The 19,146-nt window shown below is 43.4% G+C and overlaps 1 protein-coding gene across 2 annotated transcripts in view; it reads left to right on the top strand.

Moving 5' to 3' along the window:
• The window catches only part of cntn2 (contactin 2), a 226,451-nt gene that overhangs the window by 65,708 nt on the left and 141,597 nt on the right, over positions 1–19,146 (top strand). The gene's annotated exons all lie outside the window — the stretch shown is intronic.

The raw sequence follows: 19,146 nt of genomic DNA on the forward strand, positions 1-19,146 counted from the left end.
TGAGCTACAGGGAGAGGCTGAACAGGCTGGAGCTGTTTTCCCTGGTGCGTCGGAGGCTGAGGGGTGACCTTATAGAGGTTTACAAAATTATGAGGGGCATGGATAGGATAAATAGACAAATTCTTTTCCCTGGAGTCTGGGAGTCCAAAACTAGAGGCATAGGTTTAGGGTCAGAAGGGAAAGATATAAAAGAGACCTAAGGGGCAACCTTTTCACGCAGAGGGTGGTACGTGTATGGAATGAGCTGCCAGAGGAAGTGGTGGAGGCTGGTACAATTGCAATATTTAAGAGGCATTTAGATGGGTATATGAATAGGAAGGGTTTGGAGGGATATGGGCCGGGTACTGGCAGGTGGGACTAGATTGGGTTGGGATATCTGGTCAGCATGGACAGGTTGGACTGAAGGGTCTGTTTCCTTGCTGTACATCTCTATGACTATGACTCTAAAACGGGATCAGAATGTCGGTGCAGTGAGTGGGACAAATTGGAGATCTTTTTTGAAGAGCTAGGACCAACACAATGGGCAGACTGGCCTCTTTCTGTACTGTGTGATTCTATCGTTCTAGAATTGAAAGTCAATTCCCAGTTGGCTAAACTGGGATGTTCTCATTGGCAAGAAGAAGGCAAAGAGGGGATTTGATAGAGACATACAAGATGATTAGAGATTAGATAGGGTAGACAGTGAAAGTCTTTTTCCTAGGATGATGATGTCAGCTTGTACGAGGGAGCATAACGACAAATTGAAGGATGATAGATTTAAGACTGATGTCAGAGGCAGGTTCTTTACATAGAGTGTGGTAAGGGTGTGGAATGCCCTACCTGCTAATGTAGCTAACTCAACCACATTAGGGAGATTTAAACAGTCCTTAGATAAGCACATGGATGATTTTGGGATAGTGTAGGGGGACGTGCTGAGAATAGTTCACAGGTCGGCGCAACATCGAGGGCCGAAGGGCCTGTTCTGCACTTTATTGTCCTATGTTTTAATTTCTAAACACAACCGCAAGTTGAGACCACACCCCCCACCATATCCAAACAAGAGACAGCAAATTTACTTTTTGTTTGTTCATTGCTTTTTCATAGAATAGAATCCCTACAGTATGGAAACAGGCCGTTAAGCCCAACAAGTCCACACTGACCCTCTGAAGAGTAAGCCACCCAGACCCATTCCCCTGCCCTACACATCAGGCAATTTAGCATGGCCAATCACCTGGCCTGCACATCTTTGGATTGTGGGAGGAAACCCATGCAGACACGGGGAGAACGTGCAAGCTCCACAAAGACAGTTGCCCGAGGTTGGAATCAAACCTGGGTCCCTAGCACTGTGAGACAATAGTGCTAACCACTGAGCCACCGTGCCATCCTAGGGATAGCCAGTCATGCAATGTGTGTGTTGTTAGCTAGGCCAGCATTTATTGCCCATTCCTAATTGCACTGAAGGTAGCATTGATTTACCTGTTTGAAATGCTCGAACAGCTATGGTGTGTGGACACCCACAATGCTGTTCACAAGGGAATTCCTGGATTTTGACTCAGCAACACTAAAGGAGTGGCGAAATATTTCTAAGTCAGGATAATGAGTGGCTTGGAGGGAAACCTGTGGTTGGTGGTTTTCCATGTATCTGCTGCCTTTGTCCTTCACAATGGTGAAGATCACAGGTTTGGAACGTGTAGTTGGGGGAGCCTTGGTGAGTTACAAAGAAAGTTTACAGCCCAGGAACAGGCCCTTCGGCCCTCCAAGCCTGAGCCAATCCAAATCCGCTCTCTAAACCTATCGCCCAATTCCTAAGCATCTGTATCCCTCTGCTCCTCACCTACTCATGCATCTGTCCAGACGCACCTCAAATGAATCTACTGTGCCTGCCTCTACTAACTCTGCTGGTAACGCGTTCCAGGCACCTACCAACATCTGTGTAAAGTACTTGCCGCGTACATCCCCCTTAAACTTTCCATACCTCACCTTGAACACGTGACCTCTCATTATTGAATCTCTCACCCTGGGAAAAGCTTATCTCTATCCACCCAGTCTATACACTTCATGATTTTGTATTCCTCAATCAGGTTCCCCCCTCAATCTCCTTTTTTCTAATGAAAACAATCCTAACCTACTCAACCTATCCATGATGGCGCATTTTGTAAATAGTACAGATTGTTGCCTCTGTGTCAATGATAGAGGGATTGAATGTTGAATGTGATGGCTGGGGTACCGATCAAGTGGACGGCTTTGGTCCTGGATGGTGTTAAATTTCTTGAGTGTTGTTGGAGCTGCACTCATCCAAGCAAGTGGGGTATTCCATCATACTCCTAACTTGTACATAGTAAGTTCTAAACAGATATTAGAGAAACAGGAGGTGAGTTACCTGCCATAGAATTCCTAGCCTCTGACCTGCTCTATCAGCTGCATTATTCAGTATTTATTTCTGGTTAATGGTAGTCCCCAAGATTAGTGTAGGATTCAGCCATGGTTAAACCATTGAACATCAAGGTCAATGGTTAGATTCCTACTTTTTAGAGATGGTCTTTTTCTGCTACCTGTATGGCATGAATATTACTTATCCCTTGTCAGCCCAAGCCTGAACATTGTCCACATCTTTGGACACAGATTGTTTCAGTATCTGAGGAGTCACGAGGATTGCTGCGACATTCCCAGTCTTGACTTTGTGATGGAGGGAAACTATTAAGGAAGCAGCTGGGGATGGAACTCTTGCAGAGATGACCTGAAGCTCAGATGACTGAGCTCCAGCAAGCACAAGAAATGACACCAACCAGAAGAGAGCTTTCCCCCATTGACTCTGGCTCCAGTTTTATTCGGGATCCTTGAAGCCATACTTGGTACAATATTGCCTTGGGTGTCAACAGCAATCATTTTCACTTTTACCCCTGGATTTCTGCTCTTTGGTTCCATGTTTGAACGAAAGCCACGACAAGGCCAAGAGCAGAGTGGCCATGACAAAACCCAAACTGAGCATTAGTGAGCACCTTATTTCTTTATAAATGCCACTTGACAACACATTCAATAACCACTTCCACCACTTTGCTAATGATCAAGAGTAACTGTTAGGACAGTCATTGGCAGGATTGGATTTGTCCTGATTTTGTAGACAGAACATATCTGGGAAAGATGAGAACTTTTATCTCTCTACCCCTGCAGGCAATCTGCCTCTATTCCTGATGAAGGGCTTTTGCCCGAAACGTCGATTTTCTTGCTCCTCAGACACTACCTGAACTGCTGTGCTTTTCCAGCACCACTCTAATCCAGAATCTGGTTTCCAGCATCTGCAGTCATTATTTTTGCAAAGGCGAGAACTTGCCAGTTTCGTTGCTGCCCTGAAACAGCTTGGCTAAGAACGTGCTAGATCTGCAGCACAAGTCTTAAGTTCTGCTGCCAACTTCTGTCAGGTCCCATCTTTGCAATATCCAGTGCCTTCAACCATTTCTTGATATTGTGTAGAGTGATGCTAGGGACATCTGGGAGATGGATCATCCACATGGCACTTGTGGCTGAAGATTGTTATAAATGCTTCAGCATTATCTTTTACACTGATATTCTGGACTCCCCATCATTGAGGATGGTGATATTTGTCAAGCATCCTTCTCCTGTCAGTGGCTTACTAGTCCACCACCATTTATACTTGGATGTGGCAAACTGGCAGAGCTTAGATCTGATTGGTCAGTTGTGGGATCACATAACCCTGTCCGTAGCAAACTGCTTCCATCGTTTTGAGAGGCAAGTAGGTGAGCCACCTCATTTTCAGGGATCCCTGGAGCTGCTCCAAACGCACCCTTCTGCACTCTTCATTGACCCGGGGTTGATCCCCTGGCTTGATGGTAAAGACAGACTGGGTGATATGCTGGGCTGTGCCACTCCAGATTGTGTTGGAATTCAATTCTGCTGCTAATGGCTCACAGTGTCTCTTTGAATGGTTAGCTTTTAGATGCTACTTCTGTTCGTGATCTGTCCCACTGACAAGGTGGTAACACCTCACAACATGATGGAGTATATCTTCAGAGTGAAGATGAGACTTAATCTCCTCAAATCCTGTATGGTCTGGTCACTCCTCCTAACGCTGTCATGGACAGCCACACCTGTAACAGTTAGCCTGCTGACGTTGAGGTCACGTCCATTTTGTCACCTTGTTGATTCCCTCAGATCCAGTTTACCAGCTACACCCTTCAGATCCTGACCAGCTCGATCAGCAGTGCTGCTGCTGAACCAATCTTTGTGGTAGACATTGAAATCCCACACCCAGAGATCATCCTGTGTTCTTGCCAATCCCAGTGCTTCCTCCACATAGTGTTCAACATGGCGGAATACTGTTGATGTAATGCTGACTTCTCCTGTTCCCCGCATGAGCCTTTCTTGAGCATCTGAGAGAGAGATGTTGGACCTCAGTATACACCTCAGGCACTCTCTAATTACTTTCTATGATATCCTCAGACAACTGGCTTTCTGGGCAAGCATTTACAATGGAATTGTTCCCCCTTTACTAACAAATGTGAAGGCTCTAATCATAGAATGGTTACAGTTTAGAAAGGGGCCATTTGGTCTATCGAGTATGTACTGGCTACTTCCCTTTCCCATAGCCTTACACATGTTTTCCTTTCAGAAATCACTTGAGGACCCCCTTCAGCCAATTGGGCAGCAGGAGTGGGGGCAAGAACCAGGTCAGCTCTGCTGACAATGTCCAGCGATGACCGAACCCAACCAGCAGCAGAAAGATGGACAGTGATGTTTTTAAGGTTCATAATGTTAGAAATTTTCATAAAACATGCAAATGCCATGACGGCTGCACACTGACCACCAAATGTCCACCTCCCTCTGGAATTTAAATAGTGTTTTAAAGGGCCAAAAAGAGAAGGAGAGGTCTACAGAAGGAATTGTAGAGCTTGGGGTCCAGGTAGCATCAGTGGGTGGAGTAAACAAGATGGCAGCCGCACAGACAAACAAACAAGGGGGTGACTACAGGTTTACTTGAGTGTTAGAGGAGATGACAGGAATAGTGACAGACACAGCAATAGAAGGACAGAAAGGTGAGAATTTTAAATTGGAGGCATTGCTGGATTGGGAATCAATCTAGATCAGCAAACACAAGTGTGATAGCTAAATGGGACTTATTTCGGGTTTGAATATGGGTAGCTTTGGAATCGATGTTGATTAAGACACAAAAGCCCCAGCGAAAATTTCAGCTGCAGCTTGGAAAAGCATTTTACTATAATTATGCTAACTAACAATTTCACCCAACCTATCTGTCGACTGATCCTGTTCTGTTAGAACTTTGCAATTTTTTTTAGGTGTGGTATAGTGAGGGGGCCTCAGGGACTGAGCTCTCTACCTGCTGTAGAAGGAGACAAAGCCTGGAGCATGGAGCAACATTGCACTGTGTTGACCTTATTACTGTCCCTAGGGTACACGATGCTGACTCACATCTTACCTGCTGAGGAACAATTGTACTTAATCAGGCAGCAAGGGAGCTGTAATCACCTGGCCTCAGCTTTCTATAAGAATTACGCAATGATTCTGAAAACAATACTTCAAGAGCAGATGGTTGGCATATGGAAACAGGGTTTTCTTTAAACTTTTAACAAACGGATTCAGATTCATTTTGAATAAGCAACCCTCTTACTGAATTATGGATCAGCATATGAGTCAAGTCCAGACTTGAGGGGTGGACAATGGCCATCAGCAGACTTTAAATAAGTTTGAGCAGTGTGAAGTCAGTTCCTAACAAGCATAAAATCACTTCAAACTCAGTGCTAACTCAGTTCCGAAGAAGCATCATTGGATTCAAAATATCAACTCGGCTTTCCCTCCACAGATGCTGCCAGACCTGGTGAGTTTCTCCAGTAATTTCTGTTTTTGGTTCAAATTTCTGTCATTCACAGTTCTTTGTTTTATACTAACTCAGTGCTACATTGACGCATCTGGAATGAGGTCATAGCTTGCGAGTTGGTATCTGGCTGCTTTAGTTAACATTCTTTGAAGTTAGTGCTGAACATAACACTTAGCCAACGCACAGAGGTCTTCATTGAGCGGAATTTTCTGGTGGAACACATCAGGTGTCCCTCTTTCCCAGAAGGTTGTGGGATTAAATCACACCCCATGTCATTGAGCATTAAATTCCAGGCTGAGGTTTCAGCCGGTAAAAGCTTAGTGCAGTCTGGAAGAACAACACCTCAGTTTTCCCTTGGGAACTCTGCAACCTTCTAGTTCAATAACTTTAGAGCCTATGCACTTTCTCCCATGATCTTATCCGAATGTCCACACACCAGGCCCTGTCATCACAGCTACCACAAACAGCCCATTGTCAGTCATAAACGGCCCCCCCCATGAGCACCTATTGGTTCACCCAGGCAGACTTTTGCCCTTCTTTATCTGCCCCATTGTTTTTTTCATCCTCTGCTCTCCATCTCCCCCTGTTGTTTACTCTTTCCCCCACCTGCTCCACCTTTTCTCTCACTTATCTACAAACCATTTCCTAGCTACTATCAATTCTGAAGAAGGATCACTGGACCCAAAATGCTAACGTTGCATTCTCTCCACAGATGCTGCCAGACCTGCTGAGTTCATCCAGCAATTTCTGATTTTATTCGATACAATTCCCTCCGTAATGACATTGTGGGTCTACCTACAGCACATGGACTGCAGTGGTTCAAGAGAGCAGCTCACGCCACCTTCTCAAGGGCAACTAGGGATGGGCAATTAATACCAGCCCAGCCAGCGACACCCACATCCCATAAGTGAATAAAACGAAAATTACCTGGTCATTGTCACATTAGTATTTTCGTAGCTTCCTCTCTGTGTTTTCTAGATGACACATTTGACTACATATCAGAAGGCACCTCATTGGTTAGAAAATACTTCAGGCTGTCCTGAGGTCATGAAATGTGTTAAAAATACAAGTCTTTACTTGCAAGAGCAAACTACTACAGATGCTGGAATCTGTACTGAAAACACAAATGCTGGAGATCACAGCGGGTCAGACAGCATCCATGGAGAGAGAGCAAGCTAATGTTTCAAAGTCTGGAAGACCCTTTCTCTGACCCGCTGTGATCTCCAGCATTTGCTGTTTTCCTTTGCTTGCATCTGTTTAACCTTTGGGGCCCCAAGTCTTCATTAGTAGCCATGATATTGAGTGAAAGAGTCTGAAACACACAATGGGACTGTTTTACCTTTGACAATCTCCAGTGATATCAGTAATGGGGGTCTGTAGCAACACGATGACCAGACAAAGTACTTTCACTGAAGGGGGAGGGCGAGTCAGCTGTGAACTGCTACTGATGTACTAATGACTCTGTTCTACAGAAATAGCCCTGGGCTAGGGGAGTATAAAGCATGGATTTCCCTGTGCTGGCAAACACTCTTTCAATATCCCTTTATTAATGTCTCCATTGAACGCAAGGATACATAGCATCTTTGTCATTTGGAGTTCTCTAATGATGCAATTTATTTCTCAATTGAAAGGGGCATTTAACTTCAATCAAAGTCTACAATGACTTGCTTTTTAAATAATTCCTTTTCCCCCTAGGTTATTACCTCTCAGGATCTGACTTGTTCATTTAACCCATAGATTGTCTCATGTACATCACAGGATTGTTAGAGTACAGAAGGAGGTCACTTGTTTGCAGTGGTTCTCAGAACATTTTGACTTAGTGCCAAACTCCCTCCTGCCTCTTCCCTAGAACTCTTTAAATAATCATCCAATGCTCCCTCGAATGTTTCAGTCGAACCTGCCTCCACCACATTTCCAAAAAAGACAATCCAAACCCAGACTACTTGCTCTGTCAAAATGACTTTTCTCGCCTCATATTTGCTTCTTTTGTAAAACACTTTGAAAATCGTCCCTCTCTGGTTCTCAATCCTTTTATGAGCAGGAACAGTTTCTCCCTGTCCCTCTGCAATACATCCAGGAATGATATCATCCACTTGTAGTTCATGTTCATGACATATGCATCAAAGGAAGGGAATTGTTTGGGGAATGTAATTTGTTTTGAATTGCAGCACTTTTCTGTAATTATATAGAAGCTAATAACGCAGACAGAAGGATTTTCTCTGAGCAATTTTTCTGAAAATGGGGATTTTAGTTTGGGTGGGTGAGAGACCGACTGGGGAGACTGGGCAAGTGAGTGACACTGAGCCAGACAGATACCCATCCATTCCTTCCATTTCCTTCCTCTTCTCATGTACCTTCTCCCCTGCCTCCCACCTCCTCCTGCCAAATCTTACCCAGTCAGCAGGCTGAGGGGAGGGAAAAACCCGGGGAAAAGGTATTTGACTTTAAACCTCCACTTTCACGTGAAGTCTACAAAGACCAGCTCAGAGTACCTCCAAAAGCGGCAAACCAAGATGAGGGCTTTCTAAATCAAGCTCTTTAGTTCAGCCCCAGTCCTGACACCCTTCCCTGGTAACCAGGACTTGTCCTCTATTCTGTCTGTCTGCAGATCTGCTGCTTCACTGAAAAGGTAGAAAATAGTTTTTATTAGTTGGATCAGATGCCTTGCAGTTTTTTAATGTTCACTTTATATTAATTTCTCCTTTTAAAGGATCAAGTTTTGCTTTGGAATTGCTTGATTTTCTGAAATTCTTGTGTACTATTGTGGGGGGGATGTCTCGTGAAAATTTCTCACCAGCCCTTCAAGTGAGAGAAAAATTGACGTGTAACCCACCACTTTGCCAAGTTATATCAGTTAGCAACCCTGGATTGGTGGGATACAAGTACAAGGGATATAATGTTAAAAGCAAGTTACTGATGGATTTGGAATCAATGGAGGTTAGTCAGCACAGAAACGGTGCTCAGAAGAAGACATTGTGGAACAGAACTTTACTTTATGTTTTCTCCCCCTTACTGTTATTGTTCCATTGCCCCTGGAATGTTGCTTAATGTTCCAACTCTGAAAGGTTTTTATAAATTTATACTTAGACATGGACGATGCTGGCTGGGCCAGTATTTCTTGGCAGTCCCAGTTGCCCTTGAGAAGGTGGGGGTGAGCTGCCTTCTTGAACTGCTGCAGTCCATGTGCTGTAGGTAGACCCACAATGCCATTCGGGAGGGAATTCCAGGATTTTGACCCAGTGACACTGAAGGAATGGTGATATAATTCCAAGTCAGGATGTTAAATGCCTTGGGGGGGGGGGAACTTGCAGGTGTCCCCATGTATCTGCTGCCCTTATCCTTCTAGATGAAAGTGGTTGTGAGTTTAGAAGGTGATGTCTAAGGATCTTTGTGAATTTCTGCAGTGCACCTTGTACATATAGGTACACATGCTGCTGCTGAGTGTCGGCGTTGGAGGGAGTGGATGTTTGTAGTTGTGGTGCCAACCAAGTGAGCTGCTTTGCTGTCAAGCCTCTTGAGTGTCTACATACTTTTTTAGATTAGATAACAGTGTGGAAACAGGCCCTTCGGCCCAACAAGTCCACACCGACTCGCCGAAGCGCAACCCACCCATACCCTACAGTTACCCCTTACCTAACACTATGGGCAATTTAGCATGGCCAATTCACCTGACCTGCACATCTTTGGACTGTGGGAGGAAACCGGAGCACCCGGAGGAAACCCACGCAGACACGGGGAGAACGTGCAAACTCCACAGAGTCAGTCGCCTGAGGCGGGAATTGAACCCGGGTCTTTGGCGCTGTGAGGCAGCAGTGCTAACCACTGTGCCACCGTGCCGCCCACGGTGTTGTTGGAGCTGCCCCCATCCAGGCTCGAACTTGCCCACTTTGAGGTTGAAGTTGATCCAGATTCACTCTGACAAGTTCTGATCCTCCCAACTGGAAAGATTCAACTCGTGAGTTTTAAGTGTCTTCACTCTGATGACCAAGACTCTTTTGCCCGATGCTCCATTCAGTTTTGCAACGTTGGAAGACAGAAAAATGAAGTACAGAGGTCCAAAGCATGCAGGCAAATCCCTAAAAAATAAGTCTTCTTCCAAACTGCTGGAGCCAGGAATCTCTATTCTCTTTGCACTTGCATTGAAAAGTAAGTCATGTGAAGTTCAATTCAGTGTGGATAACTGAAAAGTATGAGTTCCCAGTGAATTTCATTGTGTCATTATATTATATATTTGTTGCAATTCAGTGTTAAAATTCACATCCTCATCAATGTTCCTCTGGTGAAATCATGATTACATTGAGAAGAATTGAGAAAAACGGAAAGTTTCAAACTAATCTCTCACACACACGCACACACACACACATGCACGCGCGCATATGCACACACACACGCATGTGCACACACACACGCTTGTGTGCACACACACACGCACAATTAAATCCAGCATTGGTTCCCCTCTCAGTGCTTTTTCATTTAAGATAAGAAGTGAAAGACTCAGTAGCTATTCCGATATCACAAATTGCATAAATGACTTCAGGAACAATGGTCTAAATTGCTTGTTAATTGGATTCAAATAGGATTTACTTGTTAATTTAATGAAGTGAGTCTTCAGCATTAACAAAGCCCACACCAAATGTTCTGTTATGAAGGAGCTTGAATAAGGATAATTGCATCATCATATGGACACCCACTGCAGCCTTTCACCGCACTGCAATCATACCCACTGTGCCTACGCACAGGCAACAGCCCCCTGCTGTTAACAGGTACAATATAGCACACAATGCATGGCCTCAAGACTCATGTTGATCAAGGGACACAATCCTGCCACACAGCAATGGAACTGGCTGGCACACATGTTATCATAATGTGACAGTGCCTGACGCTGTGTGTGAATTCATTGCACATTGAGCAGAAACTCCAAGTGTTTCAGGGTTGGGAGATCCCACTGTGTGGAATATTATGGGGCCCATCCCGCCAGCTCCCCACTTCCCAGTAGTAATGGCGTTGAGGAAGCACTCCCAGGATCAAGGTCCAGTGGAACCCCAGAGGGAGAGAAGTCAGTTGGGGTACTGGTTGGGGAAGGTTTGGGAGGCGTGATGGAGTGAAGGGGTGGGCTTTAAAGTCCAGGCAGGAAAGAAGACTACAATTCTTAAGGTGGGGGGAGGTGGCACCAGACAAAGGGCACTCTGCAATGACATTAATCCCTCTCCATCCTCTCTTTTTAAAAACTTTAGAAAAGAATTAGGCTGCCTGCTCACACCTGCCCAATCATGCCAAACACATCACGCTGTGGGTAGGAAAAGGGGCAGCACAGTGGCTCAGTGGTTGGCCACTGCAGCACCAGGGACAGGGTTTGATTCCAACCTTGTGGAGTCTGCATATTCTCTCTCTATCTGTGTGGGTTTCCTCCCAAAATCCAAAGATGTGCAGTTCAGGTGAGTTGGTCGTGCTAAATTGCCCATAGTGTTAGGTGCATTAATCAGAAGGAAATGGATTTGGGTGGGTTATTCTTTGGGGGGTCAGTGTGGATTTGTTGGGCCAAATGGCCTGTTTCCATACTATGGGGAATCTAATCTAAAAATAGTGGAGTCAACTGCACTTTTAAAAAGCTCAGTCAACCTGTGTTCATTCTTTGAAAATGACTGGTTCATCAATGGATCCTGTGCAGAGAATCAGAGCATCGTGGAAGCTCCCACAGTGTGGAAGCAGACCATTCATCCCATTGAGTTCACACTGACCCTCTGAAGAACATCCCACCCAGACCCACCCCCTACCCTATCCCTGTAACCTTGCATTTCCTTCTGATTTCCACCAAGCCTGCACATCCCTGGACACCAAAGGAAATTTAGCGTTGCAAATCCACCTAATCTGCACATCTATGGACTGTGGAAGGAAACTGGAGCACCTGGAAGCAACCCATACAGACAAGGGGAGATTGTGCAAACTCAACATTGACAGTCACCCAAAGATGGAATCAAACCCGGGTCCTAGGAACAGTGAGCTGCTATGCAGTTCATTCTTAATTAGATGGGCAATAGATTGTGTCTTTGACAATGATGACCACATCCCATAAAATAATATCAATAAAACTTCCCTCCCAGTCCCTGTTAAAAAAAACTATAGTGTGTTCTACAGAGGTTAAAGGACAAAGGGAGAAAGCAGGAATAGGATATCAAGTTAAATGATCAACTTGTTTCATATTAAATGGTGGAACAGGTTTGAAGGGTCGAATGGCTCTCACTCCTACTCCTATTTTCTGCGTTGCAAAAAAACACAAGAGAAGTCAATAATGTGAGAAGGATATTCATTCACTCAGCATCCTCATTATTAACCCACCAAGGCATTTAATACTCTTGAAGATTTAATGTGGGAATATAACACCATCTTCAACCTCTTCAGTTCCATTTGAGGGGAGATGTTGGCCGAGTGATATTATAGTTAGATATTAATCCAGAGATCCAGGTAATGCTTCAGGCACTCATGTTCAAATTCTATCATGACAGATGGTGCAATTTGAATTCAAAACAAATCTGGTTCACTTAACGGATGGAAATTTGCCATCCTTACCTGGTCCGGCCTTCATGTGACTCCAGACCCACAACACAGTCGAATCTAAACTGGCCAATTGGTGATGGCCAATAAATGCTGCCTTTACCAGTGACACCCATGTCCTAAGAATGATTTTTTTTTAAAAACTTGCCCATCATTAACAGTATTCCTGCACACTGGAAGACAACAGCAACATTTTCCCACAGTGGCTGAATTTGTGGAAAAGCTGAATCCTCAGAAAATATAGTTGTTTTGTCAAGATACTTTATGCTGGGATGAAGGGCTTTTTTTTGAACTGCAGAGGAACAAATTGCTGCTGCACCAAACAGCATTCACTTAGCAGTTCAGCTTTGACCGAACAAACTGCAAAACACTGAAAGATTGCATCCCGCAAATTGCTACATTTGATTATTTTTACCTGAAAATAATGACCGTTCCAATATATATCATTATCCAGGAGTGTAAATTGCTGGTGATGAAATTTAATGTACACAGCATTGCAAAACAATTCCCAACGGATGTCTCTGGATGAAAGATTCTGCACAGTTGGACACCTCATTTGTGATTTAAATTGACAGCAATAATAAAATAAAAATGATGTGCAGACAAAACATAATAGTGGTCCAATTCAGGGATGTCCAATTTGGGGTCCAAATAATTTCAGACCAGGTATAAAATGACAAAACAAAATCTAAAATAACTCAAATTTTTATTCTCAGAATTCACTTCTTTTTCAAAGGAGCAAAGTGTTTGCTCCAAGGGCAGGTTACAACAAATTAAGCACAGATTCAATGGTGTGGCTATGCAACTCTGCATCATTGATATCTCAAAGGGAAAGATCATATTTCTAAATTTCATTTTACAACACAAATGTATCCATTTGTCTTGTGTGGGGAAAATTTCAGGGGAGTGGGGTTAAAACGGAGAGAACTAGATTCTGTTACCTCTAGTATTTTCACAAAGATCAGGTGAGATGGATGTCATAAAACCCCGACCCAGCCCCTGAACGGAGGTCTGCCAGGATGGAAGTTGCAGTGCAGAGACTGGCCGTTCACTCCAGCTGGTCCATGCTGGTCCACCCAAGCATGCACCCCCACTTACTTCACCGAAGGGCAGTATGATGGCTCAGTGGTTAGTACTGCTGCCTCACAGTGCCAGGGGCCTGGGTTCGATTCCAGCCTCAGGCAACTATATGTGGAGTTTGCACATTCACTCCGTGGCTGTGTGGGTTTGCTCCAATTTCCTCCCACAATCCAAAGATGTGCAGATTAGGTGAATTGGCCATGCTAAATTGCCCATAGTGTCCAGGGATGTGTAGGTCAGGGATAAATGTAGGGGAATGAGTCTGGGTAGGATACTCTTCAGATGGTAGGTGTGGACTTGTTGGGCCAAAGGGTCTGTTTCCACACTGTAGGGATTCTAAGATTCCAACCCTACATTAAAAGTACAATCTCTCTGTGGAGATGCAAACCAGCCCCAGGGATGTAATTTCTTGAGCTGAGGTGCAGGATGAAGAATGCTAGCCAATGCTTTTCTGGGCTGGAGGCAGTAAAGTTGGCACCAAAAGTCAGCTTGTCCCATTTCCTCCTTGTTCAAACGAATACTCACTGCAAGGGAAGAGAGCTGTGAAGACAGATCAGCTCCTGTCTCATTATGAGTACTGAACGCTGTGTGAACACTTGGCTTTGAAAATTAGGAGGAACGTGGCACTTAAAATTAAGAGGAAAAATGATGGGAATCAGTCAGTTGCCTCTAGAGGATGAGTCAGTGTGAGTGAGTAATGTAAAAACTTTGGTCAGACAAAGAAAAATGTAATATTTATCAACCATGTATAGGCAGTATTGATCTCTTTATATCTATTACTGAAGCAAAGCGCGACTAAATAATATCTCAAATCACATGGGACTAATGTTTAAAAAAGTACAGAGTTTGTAGAATATTAATGTTGCCATAGTGGCTGCCAGTCCTGACCAAGAGTATTCTTAACAGTTAGCTATTGTGTCAGTACACTAACAACTGTGAATTGTATTCTTTGCTCTGTTCTATTACTCTCGTAGTTACCATGTGTTTTGTATAGTATGATCTGCCTGTACCGCATGTAAAACAAAACTTCTCACTGTACCTAGGTACGTGTCATAATAATAAATCGCGTATGGAATGAGATGTCAGCGGAAGTGGTTGAGGAAGTGGTTAACAACATTTAAAAAGCATTTGGACAAATACATGGATAGGAAAGGTTTAGAAGGATATGGGCCAAATGCAGGGAAATGGGGTTAGCACAGATGGACATTTTGGTCGGCATGGACCAGTTTGGGCCAAAGGGCCTCTCTCTCTGTTGTAAGACTCTATGATGCTACGACTGTAAATTTTTAAAAAAGGCACATTGATTTAATGCAGCCATTTATCAAAGTTGGATGTGTCTCAGCACCTCAGTGCCCAGGTGCAATGGAAACTGTTTTGTTGACATTGGCTGGTTTCAGCACTGCTCCAGCACAGCAGAAAACCACCTGAGATTGCTCACCTGCCTAGGTGGGATTTTGTCACAAAGTTAACCCTCTTCTGTCTCCAAAGGTAACAGGTTCCCAATGATAATGCCACGTGGAAGCTGCCACATCTGGTGGATCACAGTCAGGCAACATCAACTTGCTGTTATAAATCTGGGGGGTGGGGGGGGAGATGGGGAGGCGAACAACATGACACAACCACAAATCTAAAGTAAACGCGCAGGAGGCTGGAAGAGCACAGCAAGCCAGGCAGCATCAGAAGGTGGAGAAGTCAACGTTTCAGATGTAAAGGCAGACTATTCAGGGCTGGTCGTCTGATGAAGGAACAGCACTCGAAAAGCTGGTGATTTCAAATATTCCTATTGGACTATAACCTGGTGTCATGTGACTTGTGACTTTGCCTAAAGTAGTTAAGGCTACAAGTTGTACAAGGAAGAGATGCCTTTGGTTTGTTAGGATAGAGTCAAACTCCAATGTTTGCTTGTTTCCTCAATATGCTTCTGTACTGAACCGAACTGTATTTGAGACTATGTATATAGATGCTTTTATGAATAAAATATCTTTTTAAAATAAAGTTAAGGCTGCAAGTCAATTTAAAATATCAGGGATTTATAAGCTGTTAAGAGAGAAGAAGAGCTTCATTCTGAAGAAGGGTCTCTGGAGCTGAAACATTAACTCTTCTTTCTCTCCGCAGATGGTTTTCCAGATAATTTTGTGAATAAGCTGTTATTAGGTAATGGCACAAAGGATTGTAGAGATACAGATAAGATAAGGAACAGTCATGTTCTAACTGAGTGGGCCTGAGGAACTAAATAGCCTTCTCCTTTTCCCATTATGCCTTAATGAAATAAAATAGAATCCAACTACTTCATTGGCGATCAAAATTAATATCAGCCTTAGGAACAATTACGAGGGATGACCCAAAGCTTGATGAAAGAATAGGTTTTGAGGAGTGTCTTAAAGATGAAAAGAAATAAAGTTGGCAGTGTTTAGGGGGGAAATCGTAGAGCTTCGGGTAAGACAAGTGAGTGTTGGGTAAGAGAATTGGTAAGACAAAGCAAGTGGGGGTGCAAAGCAGGGAGAATCAGAGGAAAGCAGAGATTTTCAAGTATTGTGGGGCAAGAGGAGACTACATGGTCACTTTAGAATCAAAAATTCTGAATGGCTAATCCGTGCTACATTTCATTTTTATTAATATATTCTTTCATAGAATGTGGGCATTGCTTGTCCATTTATTGCCCTTTCTTAATTGCTATCATGAAGGTGGTAGTGCTTGTACTTCTGGTTAGCGAGCACTGGTGGATGTTTGCTTCAGCCATACTTTCTATAGTGAGTCTAAGGGACTGTCTGTTATCAGTAGGATAGACCCCTGGAGAGTCTTAACATGAACATTTGTCATATATGATAAGATGTAGCTTGTTGCATGATCACAAAAACTACAATTAACATTAGACATAGTAATAACTATCAGGAGCCAGTATGTCACACCTATCTCCAACTGGACCTCGTGCAAGGCTATCTGTTTCTCCAACCAAAGGCTGTGTGACATCAGTAGGTGAGTAGCAATAATGGTATTTAAACATTAACTCTTTCAGAACATATCTTATACTGAGGTGGGCAACCTTCATGAACTATAGTGGCGTGTGGTATAGGAACACTTATAGTGCTATTCGGAAGGGAGTTATGAGATTTTGACCCAGCAGCAGTGATGTAACAGTGACATAGCTCCAAGCCAGGATGGTGAGTGGCCTAGAGTGTTCCCGTGTGCCTGATGCTGTTGTCAGTCTTGAAGACAGAGATTGCGGGTTTGGAAGGTGCTGTCAAGAAGGCTTAGTAAGACGCAGATTCTTTCCTTCATCGTTAGAGTCAAGTGTTGGTTACACAGAGAATATAGGACAAAGTACATGGACAGTGTGCTTCTGGTGAAAGCACTCGTCCAGCCTCTCACCTATACTTTGCAGGAACATGTTCAATCAGCAGCATGGCAGCATTACAAACTATTACTTGTACAAAGCTTTTTCTAAAGGGTAGGTCTGTTTTTATAATCAAGTTATGCTACCAAAAGAGGAATGAAAGCATTCGGCAGCACTCCAGTAATCTAATATATCCTGTAAGTGCTCTTTCTTTGGATAGCAAGTTAGGCTGGCTCCTTTCCCTACACTTCTACAGGTTTTTCCTCTTGTACACACGGATTGTACACACTCACATACGTATTATCGCAATGATAAATACATCACCTATTGAGACAATTCAGGAATCATCGCCAAATTCTTTCTAATGCACCACACCATTGCTCCATTACAGATTCACTGTCCACGGGAATATGCTTCATTAAGGAAAACCACTGTTCACCCTTCCTAATATTTCAAAATTAGAAGCAGGACAGAATTCACAGACACTGGCAGAACTGATTCAGCAGAACATTAGCAGCTGAAAATCCTAGAAAGAGGTAGACTGCAGTTAATGATTGTTTGAATTGATTTTGGATAACTTGCCCTGATGATATGATGCAAAAGGACAGAATATCTGCTGTGTGTCAGCACAATGCTAGACACAGCAGAAATATTTCCATCATTTGGCACTTCTTACGCAAGAATGTGGCTACCAATTTGATTAGAAATAGCAATCAGACATCAGCAAACCCCAGGAAAATCCAGTGTAACAAAACTTTGTAGATTAGTTCCTCTATAATGCTGTGGTTGCATCCTTGTGTGACCCTGCGCTATATAAAATCACGCAATAAAAACAACATTTGAAGTGTTGGCAATGCAATGCATTATAGCTAACACACTTTTTAAAAGTTCGCACTTTAGAAACAGTTTCCCTTATTCATCAATCACCTTATAGCCAATTCGTCCTGAAGAAACGCATGTCATAGCAGAATGACCTGTATCAAATCAGGACATCAAAATGTTTGGGAACTGCTAAGCAAAAGGTCAAGAATGCACAGTAATAAATCATCCCAGGTCATCGACCGAGGCAAATCCCAACCAGCAATTTGCACTTCGCAATTTCCCACAATATTTGTGTGTCTGGGACTAGAGACGGTTATATTATATTGGTTCAATCTAATGTCAGTTCCACTTTGCTGTAGTAATTATCAGCCTGTTAGTGTTTGCAATTATTACTTCTCTGGAACTGACAGCAGCACGGTGACTCAGTGGTTAACACTGCTGCCTCACAGTGCCAGGGATCCAGGTCAGATTCCAGCCTTGGGTGACTGTTTGTGGGGAATTTGCATGTTCTCTTAGAATCCCTAAGATTCTCTCCGTGTCTGTGTGGGTTTCTCCAGTTCCTACAGTCCAAACTTGTGCAGGCTAGGTGGATTGGCCAAGCTAAATTGCCCCTTAGGGTCAAGGGTTGTGAAAGCTAGGTGGATTAGCAATGGGAAATGCATGGTAATGGGGATGGGGTGAGTCTGGGTAGGTTGCACTTCGGAGGGTCAATGATGGGCTGAATGGCCTACACCTGCACTGTCGGGACTCTATGATTCTATAACCTCTGCAGCCCACATGTACACTTAAATAAGGGAATCCAGAAGTTGCTACCAGTGATTCTCCATTGAACCACAGTTGAAGTCCCACTCTCATAGCCTGTAATTGAGTAGAAATCACTGCACTGATGAAAATTTGTCCTTATAATATTAACCTATTTGCATTGCGGGGCTTGATTAGCTTAGTTGGGTGGACAGCTGCAATGCAGTGTACTGCCGCTGACATGCGTTCAATTCCCATACCAGCTGAGGTTACTCTGAAGGTCTCACCTCACCTGAGATAGGTGACTATCAGGTTAAACTCACCAACAATCATCTTTAATGGAAGTTTGGCACCTTTAGGTAATATTCATTGGAATACCCTTGTAACATATCATCCATTGCTGAATGGGCTGTATCTGTGTCTTAAACAGTACATAATACTCTAATTATTCAAGTGACAACTCACTGGCACGGGAAAAAAAAGATTTATGTTTATGAAATTTCTTCATCATAATAAAAAAGTTTCTAATACATTTTTTCAATGACCTCTGTACAGAATATTTCTGCTTCTACCTTCTTTCCATTGTGCATATCCCAATCATTTGTTTTGTTGTTTGTAAAATTTATTTGAAAGTGAAGAACGATTTGTGAAATTTCCCTCCTGATGTGCTGTCTGTGAGAATTATTAAAAGTGATTGGCTGCTTATCTTGCTTGATGACGTCAATGCTGCTGGATGCCTCGAGATCACAGCTTGCTGCCAAATTTAAGCTGATGTTGGAAAATTGGA

This window comes from Chiloscyllium plagiosum, chromosome 26 (genome assembly GCF_004010195.1).
Source record: "Chiloscyllium plagiosum isolate BGI_BamShark_2017 chromosome 26, ASM401019v2, whole genome shotgun sequence".
In the NCBI taxonomy this organism is placed as follows: Eukaryota; Metazoa; Chordata; class Chondrichthyes; order Orectolobiformes; family Hemiscylliidae; genus Chiloscyllium; species Chiloscyllium plagiosum.